Source organism: Grampus griseus (genome assembly GCF_964374135.1).
Source record: "Grampus griseus genome assembly, chromosome: 13".
Lineage (NCBI taxonomy): Eukaryota > Metazoa > Chordata > Mammalia > Artiodactyla > Delphinidae > Grampus > Grampus griseus.
Genome location: NC_139007.1, coordinates 79,120,952 through 79,145,916, shown reverse-complemented (window position 1 = coordinate 79,145,916; position 24,965 = coordinate 79,120,952). Strand labels below are relative to the sequence as shown.

General features: G+C 47.2%; 1 protein-coding gene across 1 annotated transcript in view; it reads right to left on the bottom strand.

The window, feature by feature from the left end:
• Nucleotides 1-24,965, bottom strand: part of ZDHHC14 (zDHHC palmitoyltransferase 14) — a 275,705-nt gene that overhangs the window by 40,749 nt on the left and 209,991 nt on the right. The window lies entirely within an intron of this gene.

Here is a 24,965-nt window from a genome sequence, read left to right as displayed (position 1 = left end):
TCTCGGGGCTGATTCTGTCTTCCCAACGCACAGGCTGCCTTGAGCACTTGGTAAATGACTGAGCACTGGCTTTGGGCATTTTTATACTGTTATCCCAAACCTGTGTCATCTCACCTTGGGGATTTCACACAAAGTCTGCAGGACATTTGTTCTTCCCCTTGCAAGCAATAGCTAAGTGCTTCTCTACTCTTCAGCTGATCTATTCAGAAGGCCTATCGAGACTGTCGTTCTAACACACCCACTCAAAGCAGACTGCCTGCCGCAGGTCGGGGAGGAAAATGCCACCCTTTTTCACTTGGGCTCTTATCCAAGCTTAGCTTTTACCCAATTTTCACATCTTCTCTGTCTACATGTGCTTTGAAAACACACAGAGAGGCCTCTGTGAGGTGTGACTCTGTAAACAAAACATCATAAAGTTATGCAAGGCAGTGTTTCCTTTCTTTCTGGTCACCTATCACACACCACTCATCTCATATTTTATGTCTAGTGCAAGCTTATTTCTTGAAAAGGGCACGAGGACGCCTGGAGACAGTGGTGGCAGAGGAACTGTAAGATCCACCGTTGTCTGCAAATGACATCAACAGGCAGCAGCCAGTCTGAGCAGAGGACAGCCAGAGAGAAATTTCAGAGCTCAGCACCCTGGTGACAACCTGATGGCCTATAAGATGCTGACATTCAAAGGAAAGCAACTCCCATTGGTGTGTCTGTGTGAGTGACACGTTAACATGTGTTACCAACCCCACACAGCTGGAAAAGTTAATCCCTGCGCAAAAACAACCTCATTTCCCCAAGTCACTGATCTACACAGGCTGTATAATGGAGAGGTCTATATGAAACAGGCAAAAATAAAAAAGAAATCAGAATCAGCGGAATTTTCCAAAGACTTTGAGGCTGTCGAGAAACCTCTTTTCTTCTTAACACACGCCTGTGGAAAGTGAGAATGACAAGTGGAGGCTGGGGAAGCCCAGGTTAGGTTGGCACCTCTGGTTCCAGCTGTGAAAGCTGATCTCCAGATGCCAAGCACGTGGCGGACTGAGCCTCCTAATTAAAGTGAGACTCGCCCACCAGCAGAGGAGACATCAGGGCTTGGGAGGCAGAATTAACACTGCGGATTCCCCCCAGGCCAAGTACCAAGGTCTTTATGGCTTCCGGTAATCATTTCTATGGGGGCAGGTGGTAGCTGTATTTTTAGCTTAGAAAGTTTACTATTAGCTAAGCTGAGATAACTGCTTTCCTGAGCTGCTAAGGAATGAAAGCAACAGATGGCGCACATGAGACCCTTGGGCACGGGGTCTGGGGAGGCTTCGGAGAAAACTAGTGCCGTCTCAGAATGGGTGCGAACACCTGGCTCTCTGGCAGCCCTGAGCTGGAAGCAGTTTCCATTGGGAAATTTGTCTTACTGAAAACTTTTTCTTGGCTGACGAAATTCCCACTAACAATGTAGGCTTGCGGAGAAATGCTTCCATGTAACGGTTTTCACGCTCTCCTTTGTGACTGTTGTACACGCGTTGGTAAATGAGCCTGAGAGCTGGGTGCGCATCTCTGTGGAAGAAGGGAGCTCAGAGCCCAGGGCCGCCTCCCGGACCCCGGTACCCTCCTCCCTCCTCCCTGACTTCCGGGGTGTCGAGGCGGGAGAGGGACTGCACCCGGGCTGGGCCTGCGCCTCTTCTCTGCGGACTCTCTCTCTCTCTCTCTCACCCAATAATCTTCTCCCCCGCGGGGTTCAAATGCCAACTCTACACTGATGATGCCCAAATGGCCGCCGCCACCTTCATCCACCTTCTCGAAAATCATCTGATTTATTTTTACTTGCTTTTACCTGCCAGCTCCACTAAGCCTTTAATAAATGTTTGTCAAGGACTGAATAAACCCTCATGCTACCACGAGGACGTCCCGTGAGCAAGCACGTTGCCCAGGGCCGCAGGGCTAACGGCAGCCAGGCCGGTCCGGTTCTAGCGGCTTCCAGAACTCTCGCCCACCAAACGCCCCGCCAGCCGGGGTGAGCGTCCCCGTAAGCCCCGCGCTGTATCAAGCGCTGGGACCACTAAGAAGAGAAACAGCGGTGTAACGAACCCTCCACGGCCTCCAGCAATTCCCTGTCTCGTTGGCGATGGCACTATTTTCACAATCCAGAATATTCCTCAGACCCAAAGGATGAGCCTCTAACAGAGGAAAACCGAATTTAGCGAGAAAACCAGTCTGTTCTCTGACGATGCTGGCAGCACACAGCACCCTCCCCGATGGGTCGAGGAGAGAATCGGGGCGAGGGGCGCTCGCCCGGCCCTCACTGGCTCCATTCGGGAGCCGTCGAGGCCGCTGCGAACAGGGAGGCCTGTGTTACTGTTTCCAGGAGGGACAGCAGACAAGCGCCGGGCGCCAGCGGGCACACGGGTGGCTCCCTGGGACTGAGTGAGGCAGTGACTGGCCGGAGGGAGAACACCTGGAGCCGGGCTACTGCTGGCAACGTGGCCGCATGCAGCCGCACCATCTGAGATGCTTCAAACAACTGTTACGGGAGGGCAGACTGCGTATGTTCCGTGTGGAAAAACTGGAGGGTGTCCTATGCAACAGGGGGTGCGAGAGGAGTGTGTGTGATGGCGGTTCTTTAAAAAACCGCCTCGGACTTGCTGCTAAATCCCTCAACTCTGAAGTCTGGATCCTGCCAGAAAGGAGTGGTTTCTACACTGCAGCCTCTCTGGAGGGTTCCTTTAATCAAATGAGGAGCCGTTCCCTACACCAGGCTGTTGGGTATCTGTGCTCAGCTGTGCTAAGCGGAGGGACAGAGCCTCGGGGGAAGGGAATGGAACCTGGGGGGCGGGGATTGGGGGTGATAACCTAGAAATTTCTCTAAAATAATGAGAGGTCTGAGTTCGCCAGCTGGGGTGCCCTGCCCTCACCCCAGTTAGCATCGCGCTGCCCTGGCATGGCTTATGGACTTATTTTCCTCTCCTTCCCCAGGTGAGGCCTTGCGGTGAGGAATCATCTCCAGTCACCTAATAGCCCTGGCACCTAAGTGCCTGGCAGGTAGCACACACTCGAAAAGATACACTAAGCAAAGGAAAAAATGCCATTAATTGCCTTGGGTAGTTTTCCGAGTGATCCCTGCTCCTGGCTGCCGGGTGGAGAGACTGGAAAATGCTGATGAAAAGATGAGATGTCAGGCATGCCAACTACAGGAAAGGGTAGGGCTCCATGAAATTTGAATATGTGCAGAGAAGGTTGAGGGTTGGAAGATGCGGATAGAGGCTGAAAGAGCTGATGGGACATCTGTTAGTGTGAATCAGCTCACGGAGAAGCAGCCTCTGGCCTGTCTTGCTAATGGTGGGAAGCAGAGGTGGTTTTATTGAAAGCTCCATAGGGTGCCATTGGGAGAGGCTTCAGGTGGAATTCAAGTCAGGGGGAATTCCAGGCAACTTCAAAGTCACCAGATCCTAAGCGGGGAAAGAAGGTTCCATTAAGATGGCCAGTGGGAACACAGTTTAGGCGAAGGAGTTATGATCCTATTTTGTTAACCCCAAACTCTAAATACTAATGAAAAGAATATTATCAATGATGATTAACGCTACCATTCACTGAGTGCCTCTTCCATCGTTATCTCATTTATCCTTGACCACAGCCCCATGAGGTAGGTGCTATCCCCACACTTTTCAGACGAGGGTGCCACTGAGCCAGGTGAGGTACCGCAGGTGCTGAGCTGAGGGATTAGGCCACTCCTCTGATTAAAGGAAGATTTGACTTCCTGGAGAGATGGAGTATGAAAAAGAGGCCTTAAAAATAAGTAGAAATGGAGACGTATTAAAATTGGGCAGGGAGAGAAAAATCCACTGAAATATTAAGGGAAATACTAATGGAAACGTATTTGTAAAAGTTGTGTTTGAAGGTTGCCAGAAAAGGAATAAAAGCATTTGAAAATGTTAAGCATTTGAAATCTCCCAGAAGTCAGGCCCTCAAGAGATAAATAAAATCATATCCTCTGGCCAAGCAATTCTGAGTTTTCCATACAGTGGTCCTGGGCTCTGTGGCCTGCGTCTCCTCTCTGCAAGGGTGTCTCGAGAATCCTGTGAAAACTGCTATGTGAAACTTCTCATATAAATGTTAATTACATTTAAATTAAGGTAAATGTTTTTAAAGGCATGAAGGGGAAAATTACTTTTTCTTTAAACCTAGGACTTTTTTACCTCCAAAATTAGAAAAATGTTACCTCATGAGGTCTCTTTTGCCTCTTTAGAATGATGAATGTTGAGATATAGTGGTACGTGTGTTATTACGTGGCCTTTATGGTTCCCACGTAATTGAAAAAGTTATGTAATAGGAACATTTAAATATGAAACTAGCTCAAGTATCAGAGGACCATATTCTTAGACACTAAATAATTCATGCTGTTCTAGATCTTTTGGTAAAATCTAATTATAGCGTTGCCACTGTGTTTAATGATTTCTGGAGAGCAACCTCACCTGCTAACTCCACTCCTTTTCTCACTTTTAACCAAATTTTATTGAGTCCTTGCTATGTGCCAGGCACTGTGCTAAGTATTTCACATGAATTGCATCACTTAATTCTCACGAAACCTTGTGAGGTTGATGTTATTATGCCCATTTTACAGAAGAGGAACGTGCAGACAGAGGATTTGGCATTGGAGCCCAGGTGTTAACCTGTACTCTTTTTTTTAAAATTAATTAATTAATTTATTTATTTATTTATTTTCGCTGTGTTGGGTCTTCATTTCTGTGCGAGGGCTTTCTCTAGTTGCAGCGAGCGGGGGCCACTCTTCATCGCGGTGCTCGGGCCTCTCACTGTTGCAACCTCTTTTGTTGCAGAGCACAGGCTCCAGACGCGCAGGCTCAGTAGTTGTGGCTCACGGGCCCAGTCGCTCCGCGGCATGTGGGATCTTCCCAGACCAGGGCTCGAACCCGTGTCCCCTGCATTAGCAGGCAGACTCCCAACCACTGCGCCACCAGGGAAGCCCCCTAACCTGTACTCTTAACCACCACCTGTTCCCGCCTCCCGTGCCAGTTCCCTGCTGGTCACTGTGCCAGGTGGGCCCTGAGGACCTGGCCCCTTCCTCCTGGGGAAGCACACTTGGCCACCCGCAGCTCCAGGCACAGCACAACAGCAGGAATGGGAACAAGAGTGGACCATGGCCACACCGGGACTGGCAGTTGTGTTGGTGGCCCCTTGGGCTTCTTCTGGTTCAGGGCATCTACCCACTGGGGGATGTGGAGAAGACCTAGCTCGTGTCTGGGTGCCCACCCTCAATCAAGAAGTAATCTAACCTGTGAAAAGATGGCCTAATTCTCAGCAAAGTGAACATCAGAAGAAGCGAGCTTGGGCTTCCCTGGTGGCGCAGTGGTTGAGAGTCCGCCTGCCGATGCAGGGGACACGGGTTTGTGGCACATGCCGCGGAGCGTCTAGGCCCGTGAGCCGTGGCCGCTGAGCCTGCGCGTCCAGAGCCTGTGCTACGCAACGGGAGAGGCCACAGCAGTGAGAGGCCCGCGTACCACAAAAAAAAAAAAAAAAAAAAAGAAGCGAACTTCTTATGGAGACATACAGATTGGACAAACCTGCTTGCCAAACACTATTTATTGAGACTGTGTGGCTTGGGGGTTATGTGGGGCAAATGGATGTATCAGGGAAGGTTTCTTATGTCCCCCCTGCCCCAACATATCTTTGCTCCTTTTCTGAAAATGATTTCTATCTGTTTAATTTTATGGTGCAACAAAATCAAGAAATCATATTAACTAACTCTGTGGCCTTGAAGTATTAATACATCTCTTCTACACGGGGACTTAGTTTCTTTACATGTAAAAAGTTGGATTAAATAAGCTCCGAGACACCTTTGAGATGTAAAATTAAATGTAAAGCAACTCTGTTTTATTAACACCCGTAGGGATTCTTCTGGTCTTGAGTCCTTGCCAGTGTCCCATAAATTAAGATTCTGCAGCTTCTAGCTCCTTTTGTTAAAAAATCTAAAAATTTTCAATGCAAAACCAATTAGTAAATGTAGAATCGTTGTAACCTTTACACTACAATTTAACATAACCTTGGACCATACCCCCTACCCCACCCGCATGCTCTCATTTGCCTCTGCCCTGGCTTTGCCACTACCCGGCACAGTGCCGAGTCTCTTTGGGCATCAAATGAGGGGGCTTGACTAACGGCCAACTAAGGTCCCTTCAGCTCCTCAAAAGGGCAACTTAATATATTTCTGTTTCCTCTCATTTTCTAGGGTTGTTTACCGTTTGCTTTTAACTCCTGTTTCCAATGTTGGGGAAATTCTGTGCTTCTGGGAGGAGAGACAAGCGTGCATGGGAGATGCATTTTGAAGCAACTTATACCATGAGGTAGATATGCTGATTAGAAACAAAGATGAAGCTGTTGAGAAAAGGGGTGGGGGGAAAGCTTTTTACAGGAAGCGAAGAGAAATAGTTGCTATTTCTAAGAAAGTGAGGGAGAAAAGGTTTAGTTTGTGATATAAATAATTTTTGAAAGGAGATATAAGAATGTGAATAGAAATGAGATTATTTTAAAAAGTAAATCAGCCTGTTGTGGTGCAGAAGGAAACCCTACAATTCCCAGGAGGGTCATCAAATGAAGAGTAAATTCTAAGGAGGCAGGAGAATTACCTTCCCTTGTCTCCTCCAGCCCCTCCCAGAGCTCTCTGTCTTTATCAGACTCAGAATTAGAGCCCCAGCACTGAGGTCTTTGAGCTTTCTGGAATTTAGTTGCTGGATTAGGGCTCTGCATCATTATGATAAAATGAGTAATATAAGTTCCAATTTGTACATCCTCAGGAAAACAGTCTTGTACATGGGTGGTCCTCAGTAGTTCTCCAGCTGTAACTTGCTAAGTTGTGAAACTCTAAAACAAGCTCCACTCTAAGCAAGGGCTTGAATGCTAGTGAGTCTGCTTCCGGGGCGGCTGCTCCCTGACCCCTCTGGGCCCCTCTCAGCATCCGCTCCACTCCGTCTCTGGGTTTGCAGGGCCAGAAACTATGCCTGCGAGGTCCCCTTAATTCTCCACAGAATAAAACAATTATCTTCTGAATCTGAAAAACAAGCTCATGCCATCAACCAACACCCCGCTTTCTCTAGAATTCTCTAGTCTCCATTCCTCTCTAGAAATTCCAAGCCTTGACATCAGTATCCACACCACCTTACATCACAATGGCTTAAACACCTGTAGGGCTTTCTGGTTTTCAATACCTGTTCACATTCTTTACCTCACGTGCCCCATACCGAACCTCTGACGTGGGCAGCACAGATTCCCAAGTACAGGTGACACAGAAAGTGAATCTCACACCAAATGCAATGGCCACAGGCCCAGGGCTCCTCCATGCTACGTCTGGGTCTAGAGCTGCTTCTAATGTCTACTCCCTGCTTCTCCCACTTCCCCACACTCTTTGGGCAGGTGTTCTTTCATGGCCAGTTACTATGTTTTTTGAAGCCAGTCAATTTATCCTCAAAGTGAAGGTTTCAGAACTGACTTATGCGTACATTATACACGTAAAGCTAGCAATTCTAAGGCTCTTCAAAACCTTTTAATTTGACTGCAATACACAATAGAAAAATTATATTCCGGATGGGCACGCTTTTCCAAAGTAAGCCTGCTTCTGTGATCTTGCAGCAAAGAATCTACATCATCTAAGGTGCAGAGAGCTGTGTCTATGAGCAGGGCACAGCAGCCTAATGGAATGGATGATGCTTCCCTTGAAAAGCAAACTGTGATATGTCCAAAGTAGTTCTCTTAAAAACATTCATCCAGAATGAGACCTCTTTGCAAAGCGTCTGAGACACTTCATTTTTCTTAAGTTGAAACTGTAGACCCACCTTCATTATGAGTAGTAGTAAAATATAAGGCGAGCTCAAGGAAAGAAACACAGCTATGCATTGTGCCTTATACAATTACAAGTGTAATTTCTCATCTGGTAATATAATTCTATACGTATTGTGTGTTACAAGATTACGTAGTCAGATGTTGGATGGGAGAGTGAGAGGGGCACACCCTCCCCCTCTAACCCTTCTTCAGTATATGTTCTGACGGTCACCTGGAGGGCTTATTTTTATGAGGGTGACATTCACGTTTACAATGTTCATAATGGTCCTCAGTTTCCCGTTTCTAAAAGGTGGGCGTGGCCAGAAGACCCTCAGGCGCCCTCCCGGTCCAGCCCTCCCAGAGTCAGGAGTCCCTGTGGCTCAGGCCGGCTCTCTGCGAACAAGTCCTGGCTGCCCCTTTGTTGGTACAGAACCGAAGCAGAGCTGAACTCATGAGCAGAAGGGGTGTTTGATGCTCAGAAGTCATCTGTAGGGCTTTCCAAAATCCGCACTGCACACTGACTCTGCCCAGACGTTCAGCCCCCTTGGAGTACCTGCTTCTCCAGCTGCCTGGGTGGCATTTTACGGCATGTGCCCGAGATTCCACAATTCTGTGTCCCTTCAGCTCAGGGTTTGGTGACCTACTACAAACATCCAGGCTTAGGAGGGTGCCGTTGGGAGTGGATAAGCCCAGTCATTTCTCTCGAGCACAAGGGTGAGCTTGTGCACCCTTGGGCTTTTTTTTTTTTTTTTTTTTTTTTGTGGTACGCGGGCCTCTCACTGCTGTGGCCTCTCCCGTTGCGGGGCACAGGCTCCGGACGTGCAGGCTCAGCGGCCATGGCTCACGGGCCCAGCCTCTCCGCGGCATGTGGGATCTTCCTGGACCGGGGCACGAACCCGTGTCCCCTGCATCGGCAGGCGGACTCTCAATCACTGCACCACCAGGGAAGCCCCACCCTTGGGCTTTTATGCTTCTCACCGATGTATTTTCCTCGGGTGAGTTCATGCCATCTTTCCACTGCCTGCTAGACGTTTCCACCTAACTGTCCCATAGCCACCGCTCATTCAGCAGGTCCTGAGCTGTGTTTATTATGCTCCCTTGTCCTCGCTCCTCACTAACCTGCCTTTTCTTAGTAAATGGCGCCCCCATGCATCTAGTTGCCCAAGGTAGAAAATGCATTCACTTCTGCCTTTGGCTCTCACCTCTCCCATCCAGCCCGTCAACAGGATTGTTCATTGTATTACTCCTGCTATCTCTTCTATGCTTCTGCTCCCTGTCTCTGAAGGCCATTGCAGCAACCCCGTGACCTCTTTCATGAACCACCGTGAAACCTTCCTGGTTTCCTCACGCTGCTGCTAGAGGGACCACCAAAGCAAATAAGACCATGGCAGCCCTTTGCTTGTATTCCCTGCGCAGCTCCTGCAGCCGCAGCCTTGATGTCTGCAGAGCTAATGCATTTCCAAATTGAGCTCTTTAAGTGCTGGAAGGCCCACCTTTCGTTCCCCTTCAACTAGAGCAGTCAGATCTATATCTGTTTTCTATATTGGTTTCCTCACTATATTCTTTTTCTAAAATGGTCCACTGTTTACAACCACCAGAAAAAAAAAATTACAATCGGCTAGTAAATGTTCACTGTAATTGTTCTAAGCAGTCCCAAGTTAAGTTTCAAGTATGTGATATTGCTCTGTTGGTGGTGCATTGTTGAAAGTACATTGGATTCTTAAGTTAAAGGCCCTGAAGTCCTCATCCTAAATGCCTATTTTGTGATGTAACCTAGGCAGGTTTCTAGGTCCCAGCAGTTGGATATGTCATTAAGGTTTCTTTCTCACTCAAACATTAGGATTGTATGGCTAAACAAAACTTTTCAAGAATTGAAGTCCACTGTGTCCACTCTACACAAAATTAGGAAGTGCTGGCAGGCCTCCGCAGTAGAAACTCTATAAATAATTGCTAAGAGCTAGCTCTCTTATAGACCCAGGTTAGACCCGGAGCTAACTGGTGGCCCTACAGAGACTACTAAGTACTACATAAATACTCCCACCACCAGAATCAGGTCAGCAGACTTCTTAGACTCTAGATATAGTGTGTTGTTTTCTTGTTTGTTGCTGTTGTTTGTACAAACCATGCCAGCACTTCACTGAGTTACCACAGTCTAGTCAGCGGATTGCTAATTACTTTTCTAAACACAGGCCCTCAAAAGAACAGGCCAAAGATTCTATCTAATGGTCAGGACTGGCTATGTACTCTGCGGGGCCCACTGCACAAGGAAACTATAGAGCATCATATTCAAAAATTACTCAGAATTTCAAGATGGCAAGAGCAGAGCATTAAATCAGCCTTGGTTCCTACATACCCACTGAGCTGCCCACGGCCTGGGAATGTGGTTTTCTGATTTGTGGCAGATTAATGTCTAGAGGTTCTATTGGGTTGTCTGAAAGGATTTACAGAGAGCTGCTAAGAGCAAAGTATAGTGAGGAAATTACGATTATCTAAGAGTTAAGCTTAACAGTAGGTCAAAATCCCCATTCCATATGGAGAGCCTTAGGGCAAGTAGCAAAACCCTCCTGGCTGCCACTTGCTAGAGCTACGGAGCTCCATCCCGGGCAGGGCCGGGAGAGGCTCTCAGGGTTCCACTGGCCTGGGTGAGTGCGATGGGATGAGGGTGATGGAGGAGGACCATGTGATGGGGGACATCTGAGGCAAAGGCAGCAAACGCTAACACTGCACACCCTCTCATCTACTGTCTTCCACGAATATCAGAAGCTGTTTTTTAACCTCTACAGTACTGATTCTTAATATTTTATTTCCCAATGCTTTGAAAATCCAATGAAAATGACAGTCCCTCCCACCCTCATGCACTCACACCCAGCCTTTACACACAGCTTCCTGCAGCCTGTTCTTAGTTAACAACGGTTGACCTCTTGGTTTAGTTTGCTGAAACTGAAGTCACCTATTTCAACAACTAATTTTCAAGTTGAGTTGTTCTAAGAAGGCAGAAAGGCAGGCGCCTACCTTTGATTGGCTTGCTCAATGTGCCCTCTCCTCGGGACCCGAAGGTACACACCCCACACCCTAGCCCCACTTGAGGCTGGTACTCTGCTCACCCAGCATAACTGCCAGTCATTGACCACAGGTCGGGAGCTGCTTTACATAGAGGAAGGGCCTATGTTTTATTCAGGGTTTTCCAAGCTAAGGGCTGTGATCAAGTAGTGAGTCATAAAATTAGTTTAGTTGGTCGTGCCCAACATTAAAAAAAAAAAGAAGAAAATAGAAAATATCAAGGCATCTCATATACTCAAGTACGGCTGCATGAAACTTTGAGTATCTGTGTAAACTGAGTCCCGATATAAAATGCATTTCTTACTGTGAGTTGCAGGGGGAAAAAATTTGAAAGCTACTGCTTTATTCAAATTGGCAGCTGGTACATGATAGGCCCTCAAATACTTGCTGAGTGAATAAATATATGTATAAATTATATCTGTAATAGGCCTAAATACATTTTGAGTCATTTTAAATTGTCATTTCCATCCTCCCAGAACTGTATCAGGGGTAACAGTTCCTGATCAGACTTAATTTAAAAAATTATCATTTCTCTTGGAGTCTAAAAATTTTCAATTGTACCGCTGGGAGGTCTGAGGGTGTGAGTGGTGAGTTTTGTTTAGACTGGGGGAAGGAAACTTTTTTGTTCCGGTTGAGAACAGTAACCTAGTCACTGAGAGAAAGGTACCCCGGAAAGATGAAGCAGATACAGGCAGAGGAGTATCCAATTCTCTTTTTCTCCTTCCTCCCTCCCTTCCGTCCTTCCCTCCCTCCTTCAGCACATGTTAACTGAGCAGCTGCAGGCCAGGGAGGTGCAGGTTGCTGAGAACACTTGGTGAGGAACAGACAGAGCTGTCCTCTTGGAGCTTACACGTCCACCAGGCAGAGGTTTTCATCAAATAACCGGCCAGAGCTGTGAAGGCCGAGCACAGAAAATCCAGGGAGGAGTGTGCTTCCCTAGGAACCAGCACAGAGCCCTCCGTGAGAGGACTTCACAGAGAAGATGTGCCTTTTTCCAGGAACTGAGAGGAGACCCTCAGGGCTGGAGTCCAGGCAGCAAGGCGTGAGGTACCACAGAGCTGGAGAGGGGCAGGGCACAGATCTGGTGGACCAGGTGAAGGATGTGGGCCTCCTTCCTGTGAGCCATCAGCAGGAAAGCACACTCAAGGAGAGAGGTGGCGTGCTCAGATTCTGTTTGGGATGGTAGCGGGGTCCACTAGGAGACCCCCACCCAGGCAAGGTGAGAGATGACGGTAGCTTGCAGTTGGCCATGCTAGTGTAAGGGGAGGGAAATGCACCCACCTAGTAAGAAAAAGTACAGGGCCTGGTGGTGTTTAGGGAAGGATGGGAGGGGAAGAAGCCAAATATGAAACATTTGGTGTTTGCCTCGTGCAACCGATGGACGGCGTTGGCGCTCCGCGAGGTGTGGGTCCCGGGGAATGCTGACTTGGGATGTCTCTGGGCTCTCCAAGTGGAGATGCCCGGAAAGCAGGTGCATCTGCCAACTCTGGAGCTCTGAGGAGAGGCCTGAGCTGGAGACATAAACTTGAGAGGCAGAGACAGACTTCGGGAAGGCAAAAGGCAGCGAGACCAGAGATGAGCACGCTCACTCCCCAGAGACGCGAAGCCAGGAGCCACAGACAAATCAGGGGAGGCAGAGCGAGCCAAAGAGGTACACGTGCCGCGAGAGCAAGACAAACGGAAACTGACTTTCACGAAGTAGTTGCCTGTGGCTTTCTTGGGTATCGAAGAAGTGTTTTTAAAACAGAGCTGCCGTTGGACAATTACAGGCAGAAATGAGGTGAGCACTTCTTGGTCAGCTAAAAATAAAACCACGGTCAAAGATCACTTTTCTCTGGATTAGGTCCAATTTACCTTTGCGTTAGAAGTGGGCATGTGTGCAGTGCATGGACCTGTGGTTGATTTCATGGCAGCAATCCAGGACCGGCTGAGAATGTGCCCGGATGCCCCAGAGATCCTGTGGTTGAGACCCTTCCTGTTGGTGAAGGACGCACTTTCCAAAATATAGCACCAGACAGACAGTCTCTTTCTTTTGTTGAAAACAGTTTTTAAATACATAAATGCACACAATAAGAAAAGATGTGTGTTTTAAAATTTACTTTAAATGCATTGTTTTAAACTATTAGAGTCTTCTAACAAAGCATTTTTCTGAAGTATACACGTAGACGGCTCCTGGTCTTACACGAGAATATCTGCCCCAAGTATCCAGAAAGCCGCCCCAGGGCTGGCCATGCACGTTCTGCTTCCCATGATGGTTATATTTCTCATTCTATGATTATAACTTAGCCTTCTGACTATGAATTGGCTGCCCAAGTAGTTGGACCAGTCATAGAGTCATTTGCTGAAGATGAACACGTCAGCATCCTGGCTTTGCTGGTTCCGTGTGAGAGCTCAGCTAACAGGGCCTGTCCCAAAGGGTGGCTCTGAACTCGAAAGGCCAGCAAGCCAGGACCCAAACCTGCGAAGAGCAGGGCTGCTCTGAGGGGGCTCTGGGGGTAGCCCTGCTTCCCAGGGTGTGAGCCAACCTTGCCTGCCACTCCTCATTTATGTGTGTGAACGCTCCGTCCACCCCTGCCTCCCAAGGCTGTGGGAAGGCTTCCACGGATGTGAACAGAATCAAGCTCACTGAACCTTCACGGGGGTGGGCAGTTTACTTGATTGTTCTCACTCTAGGTCCAGATTCTTGACTCAGGTAGGATCTATCCAGTTCAGCTGCTTGTGGATAATGATACTTAAGGGAGGTGGGGTCATCCCTCGGGCCTCTATGATGCCAGCGAAGGACTCTGTTGGGAATGTCTGAGGTTCCCTGAGGACTCACCCTACAAAGCCATGGGCAGAAGTTCTACAAATGCACGTTATGATGTTATCTCTGAGTTTTTCTCTCCAAGGAAATGCTGAAGACTTTCAGCCAGCAAGTCTAGGAGGCTGGACCGGTCCAGCCAGATGCACCTCTCGGGTCCCCTTGCTGTTCCCTGACACCTTGAGGCAAGGCTCTCCTTCCCCCACACGCGGGGAAGCACTCGCCCCGAGCCCAGCCTTTGTCCGTGGACGGTCCCTTGTTATCTGCGGCTTCTCGCGGGATTTGCTTTCTCCTCTCGGCACTGTCTCCACCTCCTCTGTTCTCTGTTCTGAGGCCCCAGGAGAGGGGGAAAGACACTTTCTGTTTAGGGCAGGATTGAAAGTGGACTCTTCGTTAGCAGCAGCCCGAAACATTTTTGGCTAAAGACCATTCAACAGCCCACCTCACTCACCACGAAGCTCTCAGTTCTTCGTGACGTCACTTTGTAAACAGCTGGACAGCGGGGAGGAGGGGTCATGCTGGTGGTGGGGAAGGTTCTGGATAGGGGGCTGCCCTGTGGGCACAGCTGGCGTTCTGAGCAGCTGCGGGGCAGCCCCGAGCCAGGTGAGGCGCGTCTCCCCCCAGCTCTGTTTCCTCTCAGCCCCGACGGCTCTGACCCAGCACCTTTGCTGCCACTTCCATCTCACTACCTCTCACTTCCTCTCCACGTTCGCCTTTCTTGCTCCCTCCCTTCTGTATTTCTTTTCCTACTATTTTCTAGCATTTCTTTCCTCCCCTTCCCCCCTTTTCTCTTCACTGTCTCTGACCTCAGACACCAGCCAACCACTCACAGCTGGACACACGTGGTACCCAGTTCCTTGAAGCTGACGTCACTGTCTCTGGGTCCTCATGTTTAAGTTGCTGCAGATCCAGTTCTGGACCAAGAGCCAGAGGGTTCCGGTGGTTACACTGAGTTATGTACTTTATAGACTCAGGTCATTGTGTCATGACTGACGGAAAATATGTGAACTTGATTTTTCTTTAAAAGCATTAATTTCCTAATATGGGGAAATAGTTATGCGCTCAGGAGACAGAGGGATCGAAAACTCACTCTTCTTTGCCCCAAGTCCACGAATTTAATGAAGCACTTAGTTCCGTGGCTTCTTCCTCTGGAGGATTTCTGGGATCCATCCACGCCGTCTTTCCATCTCCACGGCTACTTCCCTAGTTATAGGGTAGCTGCAGCCCTCCTACCCATCTCCTTGGCCCTGTCTTATCACCACCAGTTCACCCTCTGCAATGCAGACAGAGAGCACTTTCTGAAACACACGGTTGATAAGGCCACTCCACTGTCCCTTGCCCTTGGGATAAGACTGAAGCCCCTCAGCGCGGCTTGGGAGGCGTCTTTCCTCTGGCTGCAGCCCTCTCTGCCTGCAGTCTCCACTTTCTCTAGTCCCATGGGTCTGCCCGCCTCCTGCTGCCCTGCGCCTCTGCACAGGTCATCCTCCTATGACGTGTGCATCCACTGGTCTCAGATGGGATGCTCCTTCCTCTGGGTTAGGAACCTCTCCCATACGCTCCCACATGACCCTGTACCACAGGAGTCTGTGAATCTGCCTGAGTTCCTCGGTAGGGAAGCTCTGCGGGCAGGGCTGTGCTGTTCACTGTCCCCATCGTCTCCCCAGTGCCTGCCTAGCACAGAGCCTGACACACCAGCAGAAGTCAGAGGATATTCCTTAAACAGGTGGGCCAATGAAGTGCTGACATGGCCATGTGCATAGCCCTAAAGGATTATTAGCCTAGAGGCTCTCCGCTTCCCTGAGCACAGCATTATAACAGCCCCAGGCACACATGCTGGTGATTTCCTGTCCTACAGCAAATATTCAGCATGATCAAAGATGAAAACAATGCATTCTGGGCTCAATTTATTGGACTGAAAAACAAACCCATAAATCAGTAATAGGCAATGGTTTTTCAGGCACAAACAGCTTGATAGAAAACTGGTTACTTCTATCCCATGATAAATGGCAGACCACTCTACTGTGATATTGTTGTGAATTGAATGTGTAAGAGCCTACACTCTGTAACACTATCTTGTTTTTGCTAACTTTCAATGAAAATGTATGTGATACAAACCATGAGAAAACCCATGTGGGGCTTGGAAACAATCTTGGCTTCAAATTTAAGATAATATTGTCTTATTTTTTGAGGGAAAATTTAGATTTCTTTATACCAAGGGCTCTTATCTTCCCAATATTTCTCAGTAGCACAAACAGCCTGAGGCAAGAACAATGGGAAGGAGTAAATTCTCAGCAATTTTTAAGAAGGGCCCTATTTACCCAAGAACACAGAGCTGGGGAGGAGGCTGGGAAAGGCCAGCGGCACAGTCCTCGTCCTGCCCCTGAGCTTTCTGTTCTCTCCTTTGTAAGGAAAGGGTGACACAGATGCTCCCAGAAAACCACCAAGAATCTGTAGCAGGCTGGACACCAGGTTGGCAAGCACCCCGGGTGGGTGGGTGGCCCAGGCCTGACTGCCCGGTGCAGGAAGCTGTGTGTGTGTGTGTGTGTGTGTGTGTGAGAGAGAGAGAGAGAGAGTGTGTGTGTGTGCACGCGCTCTGCACACCTGTGTTTGGGTTAAGAGCGAAAGAGGAAGAAAGAGAGGAAGGAAGAACAAGCCCAGTAAAGTTTTTCTTTTTTTAAAAAAGCAGCTTTTAAAAATGGCATTCTTGAAATAAACATTACTGCCGATTACTTGGAAAAAATCAACATCAACCCTCTGGTGGGGTGGAGAGATGTTATCTGTCACCTTAAGGAGTCTATTTTCTAACAACTGCAGAGTCTAGACAAGATTTAACCAGACTTTTAACTTAGTTTGTGTGCCATGAACCCTGTTAGCAGTCTCATGAAGCCATGCACCCTTCCACCTTATTAATGTTGAAATCCGTAATAAATGTCATCTTCAAAATAGTTTAAACTAGTTTCAAAGTTGTGACACAGTAGGATACAAGCTTATTTATTCATATGCCAAATAATAAGAGCTACAGTTTATCAACTACTGTGGTTTTGAAATAGCAAATGTAAATGCTCTATTTTCAATGTCTGTAATGTCCTATGAAAATGTCTGTGGTTTCCAGTGGTGACGAATGCAACTAATGTGGTTTGTTGCCTGTGTTCATAATTGAACGAAATATTAAATTTCATTTAGAGGTTAGTGAGGTTAAAGATGTCAGAGTTTTCCATCCAAGCTCTTGGACCCCCTGAACCCCATCGATGGTGCCCAGGGCAGGAATCCCTGCACTAAGCAACGCTGAGAAGCAAGGGTCTCAGCGCCTGGTCAGGCCTGTGGTTGGAGGGAGTCAGGCCCAGGGAGTAGGCTGCACTTCGGCAGTAGGGCCACAGTCCTGCTGTGTGTCCTCGTGGCATCTCATTTCTTGCTCTGGGCCTTTTGGGGAACCTGCTCTGTCCAGGCCATGTGGTCAGTGACTTTCCTCAGGTTTGGGGCTCACTGCTTCCACTCAAGTTGCGGTGTCCCATCAGCTTTCCGGCACCTGCTGATCCATTAAACTCTCCCCTGGGATCTTAAAGCCTAACAGGAATGCTGGGGAGGAGAAGGCCTGATCCAAGGTACAGAGAGCCTCTGTTATACAAACACTAGGATGCTCAGGCAGTATAATTTCAGGAGGGGAATATAATCTTCATATACACCTATGAGAGATGTTTTAAAATTTAAAGTACTTATACATCTATCTTGCCGTGTTAACCTGATAATCCTGGGGAATAACTAGCAAGTTGAGCTTACTTATGACTTTGCTTGGGCCCGACCAGGTCGTGCCAGACACTTGCCTTCCCCACCCTCCCTGCAGCTTTTATAAGACTTTAAAGGCTGGTGACCGTGTGTGATTCAGCTTCCTGCTCTCTCTGCATGCTGCACCCCGGCCCGGGCCGGCACAGAGCCTCACGCATGGCGGACACGAACTGGTGGCTGATGAGCATTTCTCCCAGGCTAGAGGAGAAATTATTACATTGTCTCATGTGTTTAGGTCTTCCTCGTCCACCTGCTGCTGACTTTCAGGCCCAGCTGGGTTTCTCTCTGCTCTAAGTCTGTGGTTTATGAACTTTCACACAGTGGTTAGGAGGCTGCCTTCTGCTTCCAGCTGCTAGTCTTGCTGTGTGACCATGGACAGTTCCTGCCCTCTCTGAATTTGAGTTCCGTAGCACATGGGGGTGATACTCTCTACCTCGACTAATGCCCAGGCTGGTTGTGAGCAGCAAATGAGATAACATACACAGAACTACCTCCAAAAGTCAGAAGCCATATGCAAATATATGACGGCTTCATAAAATGAAAGTTATTTTAGTATAAAGCGTTTCTATGTATCCATTTCACTTCTTTTATCAAAAAAGACAATAATTACATTTTCATAGGTACTAGGTTCTTATATAAGTGAATCTTCTTCCTTTATTCCAATTTCCATTAGTCCTTTATTTAAAATACTTCTCAACCTTTTAAAAATAAGATAAAATTTAATCTGTTCCAACAAACCGAATTATTTTTATAGCTTTTTAAAAACAATGTCCAAACGTGTATTAAGCTTTCAAAACTAAAGCATACAGGTTATTTTTCACTATTCAGGTTTCCAACCTTTAACAGCTCAGTCCTGCCCAACTCCTACAAATAGTGGGTGGAATTTGGTGAAACATTTATTGTTTAACACCCAACAGAGAACAGCTGGATGGGCTGATACAGCCACAAATATCTTGGAAGAAGAAACTCTGGGGCTGGTAAAGTATGTTGCATCCTTAGCCCTCCCTAGTTCCCAAATCCGTTGCTGGAGCCCAATTTCAATTCTTGGCAACTCAAGTAAACAACTGATTGTTGGGCATCTTCTCTAAGGCGCCATCTGCTTTAAAAAGATGAATGAGACGCACAACTGCTTCTTAGAAAGTAACTGATCTTTGGCCTTCGAGTCTCCCTGCATGTGACAGATTGCTGTATTTCAGCAAATACTCACTACTCCCCTTCTTGAGGGGGCAGTATCCTTCCCTGCCCCACTGACAGGTCCTGGTCACGGTCATGTGCCTTGGTTGGCTCATGGAGTCTAAGCAGATGTGCTGTAAGCAGAGGCTGTAAGAGACACTGCATATTTTGGCCCCCATCATGTGGTCCAGTGACCGCCCCCCACCGGCCCCAGTGAGGAGAACATGCCTGGCAGTTGCTGTCCCTTCCGCCGGGGTCCCAGAATCAAATCTGAGAAGCCTGAACCTGAGCAATGCCTGGAGCCAAACCCAGAGCTGCCCCAGGAGACCCACAGGCCCATGAGAAAAAGAAAGGCTGTTTGTTCAAAGCCACTGAGATTCTGGAGGGTGTCTGTCATACTGCACCACTGGCCAAGAGCTAACTAAGACATCTCACCAATTCACTTTACACTGATGTGTGAGATCAGACCATCTCAGGTTCCGGCTCGAGCATGATGCACTAGTGGCTGAGTCTAGTTCCTCTTTCTCGACAGGCACCCGAGGGCTTCAGTGTGACTGCTATTGAATTTTTCCAGCCTTTCCTCCCATTTCTCCTCTTCATGGGAGTTGGTCTAAGATGACCCTCCTAAGATCAGACTAGATATCCTGAGTGCTACAACCTGGTCAAACAGTTTGTTTTTTCTTTTCTCTTTTTTTGGCTGAGCCGTGTGGCTTGTGGGAGCTCAGTTCCCCGACCAGGGATTGAAACTGGGCCACGGCAGTGAAAGCCTGGAATCCTAACCACTAGGCCACGAGGGAACTCCCTAAAATATTTCTTTGTGATGTTAGTTCACTTTTCATGAGTCGGCAGAAAACTTGTCAAAGGCAGGAAGCCCATCTTAACACTTCTTTGCATTCTACTTGCATATACCAGCCAATGAAGAAATACTTTTGGATGCGTGGTGAACGCCTGCTTTACAGAGCTTTCTACAGATATGGCCTGATTCCTCCTCTTGACTCTCAACTCCCCCCCGCTGGGCCCTGGCCCAGCCACTCAGCTTGGTGGGCTTCACCCGTGTTGTCAGGCCATGTCAATGTCCACCTCAGACACCCAGAGGGACTATGGTCCTAAGGTGAGTTACAGAAGAAGTACTAATACTGATGAACTTCCATTTGTAAAATGAAACTTGCAATGTATGGCTTCTAACAGGCTCCAAAGATGGTAGCTTTTTTACTAATATTAATTTTTTAAGGGTGCAAATCACCATAGTAGTGCTCTTCTGCAAGTGGCCGCCTCCCATAGGAGGCCTCCCTGCTGGCCGCTGCTCTCCACGAGAGATGAGCAATCCCCAACACCCCCAGATGGCTTGACCTCAGTGATGGATCCCGGAGAGGGTCACAGAAAGTCTGTTCCCATGGCTCTCAACCTTGACCATGCATAACCCCCACCTCCTTTTACTTTGCTACAATGCAGACTCCCAGGCCTGGGTACTCCATCTTGAGGAATTTACATCTACTTACATGTACTTATACCTATGACAAACATGTTATGAAGGAAATTCTTCTGAAAGTTGAGAGACTTTGTAGAATTTTATTTTATTTTGGTTATTGCCTCAAAAGCACCTCTAGACTTTCTTGATTTTAATTTTTTTGGAAGAAACTCTTGGTGGCAGAACACAGGGGCTCAAATTGTGGGGAGGACATGTTGAGAAAGAGAAGGGACCAGCTTATCTGGCTGAAACAAAAGGGTGTCTCCAGCTACAGCATGAAGAATCCATGGAGGATGATGGAGGCCAAGAGAAGAGCTGGGGGATGGCCAAGAAGAGGTTACAGAAGAACCAACAGAAGAACTATTGGCTCCCAGGAGACGGGAACCAATAGTGAAATCCAGGAAATGTGAACTGGTAGGAAGAGACAGAAAAAAGAACGTACTGACAAGCAGGAAAGGTTTCAATTTGAATTAAGAGAAGATGAAAGTCTTCCAGGAAAGAATGACATTTTATGGTCAAATGAGTCAGGAAGGTTACTTGGAATTCTGCCATCTGTCACTTGAGCTAATAACAACGAATCATTGATAACGAGAGACTTAATTAAAACTCTCATCACTTTATGAAAAGGACTTGAGTTGCTTATAAGAAAACCGGGAATAAGTTAGTGCCAAAAATACACGCCCCAAAGTCTTTACATTGTTTAGAGGCTGCTACATTTGGCTCTGAGTTTCTTCATATCAATGAATAAAACCTTTTATGAACAGTCTTCCGCACAGACGTGAAATGAATTCCGGCTCTCTCCACAATCTTGCACAGTGTGAGTTACATGACAATGACAGTAATATGCCTTGAAGTTATCTGTCATTTTGCAAGTTTCATTAAACCCTTGGTGCACTACAATAGATTATCTGTGGAAAGAAAAACCTCCCAGTTTGTTTTCAGCTAAAAGATCCCACGTCTGTATTTATTCATTTCAAGTCGGAGGTGGAGACACAATTACTGCTGGTCTAAGGCAAACAGAAACTCTCCAGAGAGGTCAGTGAATGGGAGAGGGTGGAAACATGATCAACGTCTTGAATCCAAAAGCATTAATTAGGTTGTTTGACATATTTTTTAGTTACAGGATCTGTTGCTTAAACCAAAAAGGATAAAACTCCAGACACTAAGAAAAAAACTAAAGCAAAGATGAACACAAAGGGGCTGGAAGCCCTCAGGAGCAGAAGAACCCAGCCTGTGCGCCACCACGGAAAGCTTAGGGGCAGCCCTCACATGAACAGTAAACAGTTTCCAAAAATCCAATAATTTTCCCAAAATGGTATTGGTAGTCAAACTGTACATTTTTAATCTTGTCTCCTGCCTCAAAGTGCATTAAATTTATACATAAGTTTGTGGAGAGAATGTCTCACTTGAATCTGTTATTTCCATTTTGTTATTTTCTCTCCTTTGGTCTCACCAGAAGTTTATCTTTTTGTTGCTTACTTGCCAAAGAATTAGATCTGGTGTCATATTTATCTTTCTGTTTTCTAGGTTACTAATGGTTTTCTTCCTGTTTTTCTAAAGTTTATTTTGCTCTTCTTTTTTCTATCTTCTTGAGATGGCTGCTCTGTTCCTCTAGTTGCTTCTAAATTCGGTTTTGTTTTTTGTACTAGACTTCTGAAAACTTCTAATTTCATTGGCCGTCCACCATCCAAGTAAGCTTCCTGTTTGTGGAGAATCCCAAAATAGGTGGGAGGTAGGCCCCGCCCTCCACCCATGTTACAGAAGCTGAAAGTGGGGCAGCTACCTCCCCTGGCCCGTCTCGCTGGCTGCTTGGGTGTGGAAATGAAACAGGCCCAGGGGCTCCCACCCCGCAGATCTCTGAATCCAGAGCCCATGGTCCTTGCAGACAGAGTCACAGTTCCGAGCTGATGGTAGCCGCAGAGTCAGAACTCAGGGGTGGTGTCACAAACATCTTGCTGTGGCGCTCGCGCCTCCTGGGACATCCTACTGCAGGAGCCTCCCCCGGCTCTTCCAGTCTGCCGAGCCTGGTTCTGCAGCCTCCTCCTTCCTTTCTATGAGCTACCTGATAGTTTTCCAGATAACTCCTTTCTGCCTAGGTTAACTATTTTGTGCGGTTAGAATTTAGAATTCTGACTGGCATGAAGTTTTATTTTGCATTGTTCTTATTGTCATTTTCTAACTATTCCACAAGTGCAATTTTGAAGTCCCTGCCACCCAAGAGTTGATGAAAAGGTTCTTAAAAAACATTAAAATTGGTTAGGTTTGTGTATTTATATTTTTGTGATTGATTTCTAGTTTCATTGTTATGTCATTAGGTGACACAGTCTGTGTAATATCTGCTTTTAGGAAGTTAGGAATTTCTGTGCAGCCAGTATGATTAATTTTGCTAGTGTTCCACAATCAGTTCAAAAAGGTAAGTATACTTTGCAGAAACAAAGTTCAGCATATAGTTATTAATTATATATTCATTATCTTTTATTTTCTTACTTTTATTTTGTTTACCTGAGCCAACAAAACCAGAGGTATATTATTGTTTCTCACTAGCATTATGTTATACCAAATTATCCGTGCGTTTTCTAACAATCTTTACTTTATGCATTTTGATGCAATGTTATTTGATGCCTATATGTTGATGACTGAATTTTTAAATGTACTCTTTACTAACATAAAATTACTCTTTTTTTGATCCATGAAATATGATAAATACAATGCTTTCTGGCCTTGAATTCTCTTTGGTCTGTTCTTAAGAATCATTCTTGGGGACTGTATTTTATTTTGATGCATCTAGATGCTAGCACAGTGCCTAACACATAGGTGCTCATTAAATGTCAGTAAAAAGCAAGGATACTGGAAACTAGGAGGGGCACAGTAAATCCCTCGTTTTTTGGGGTCCCTGGGAGGCTATAAATGCCAGCTTGCTCCATTCCCTTCAAATGATATGCTTCCCTATGTAAAACTAATACCCTTCTCACCATACCCAAATCGTTTAAAAGAAATGCCAGTGTGCTACCCCACACCAGAAGGCAGCTGTGATTCTAAATCTCAGATATTTCAGACCTCTTAATATTGAGTACAACTGTGAAGCAGTAACTGGGCTCAGCAGAGGGTACACAACAGACAAGACATCTGCAGTCTCAGCTCAGAAACCAATATCTCAGAGGAAGCAGCTGGATGGGTGGGTGGGGGGGGGAGACACTGTGGGCTGGAAGGGAGAGCGTAGTACAGTGCCCAGGAGAGGGAGAGCGAGCTTTTGAAGACAACCATGAAGTTCTCCCAAAAACAAGAGTAAGTGGGCACTGAGTCCCTGCAGAGGGTGTCTGGAGGTTCTCTGCGCCATCCACATCAGAAATGACAGAAGGGGACAGGTGAAAATGGGGCCAGGGCACCCCCCCTGCCCGCCCCCGATGAGGGAGGAGGCTGGTGCCGCCGAGAGCTCTGCAGCGGCTGACACAGCTCGAGGGCTTCGTGCACCACCTTCTCTGTCCTCACAGCACCTCCAGACATGGCATGGTGGAAGCAGAGATGGACCAGGCAGCAGGTCTGGGACCCAGGTGCTGCTGCCTCTGGGCTGGTCCAAGTCAGACAGACTCCCGTAGAGCAGGCTTGCAAACGCTTGCAGTGCTCCTTTTTAGTGTTTAGCAAACTTAGTTTAGTTCACCGTGCATGCATAAATTACTTTCAAGTAAATCGCATTTTATTACGGGTTTCGGTTGTGTTAAAAATACCCAATGCCAGGGAAAGCTGCTGGCTGTCTGGCACTGGGCCAGAGCCCCCCAAAGGACAGACTTCCCTGAAAGGGTCCACCCTGGTTGGGGCGATGTGGAAGGGGCTCAGCTGGGGCTGGAACATACTTAGTGAGTCTGAGAAGACCTCACAAGGGTATGTTTTGCTTTCCAGCTCCTTCTGTTACTCTTCCTTTAATGACCTGAGGGATCCTAAGGGTCTGAGCGAGCAGAGGTGGCTCCTTGGCCCCAGCTGTCAGTTGTGTAAAAATATTTTATAACGTCAAAAATTGCCTGGAAACACAGACCTACTAGAGAATGGACTTGAGGATATGGGGAGGGGGAAGGGTAAGCTGTGACAAAGCGAGAGAGAGGCATGGACATATATGCACTACCAAACGTAAGGCAGATAGCTAGTGGGAAGCAGCCGCATAGCACAGGGAGATCAGCTCGGTGCTTTGTGACCGCCTGGAGGGGTGGGATAGGGAGGGTGGGAGGGAGGGAGACACAAGAGGGAAGAGATATGGGAACATATGTATAACTGATTCACTTTGTTATAAAGCAGAAACTAACACACCATTGTAAACCAATTATACTCCAATAAAGATGTAAAAAAAAAAAATTGCCTGGAAGAACAAACAACCCCCAATACTGTTTCAATCTGCAGAAGCGATCTGATGGCAACACAGAGAGACAATGAGAGAGAAACAGAGATTAAAAAAAAGACAAAGAGACAAAGAGAGAGAGAGGATATATTCATTCCTGCAGCTGCAGATCACCCAAAGCCTCCCAGATTACAGGAAAACAAGGGGACTCCCATCATTCTGTGAAGACGACGTTTGCTCTACGCAGTTCCCTGGGAGCAGCTCGGCAGCTCTCCTCCTGTTACGCACGATAACATCACTGGCGAGCCCTCTGTGAGCCCTCGGTGCGCCAGGTCTGGGCTTGCTCGGCACTATCTCACTTCATCCTTAAAAGAAACCTATGAGGCAGTACTAGGATCACCCCATTTTACAGATGTGGAAACCCTGTGGGGGTGGTCAGATAACCTGCCCAGGTTCCAATATTATCCAAGGACAGTACCAGGATTCAGTTCTGGGTCTGTCTGTCCCTACAGCCATGTCCCAACCGCCTGGCTTTGCTAACC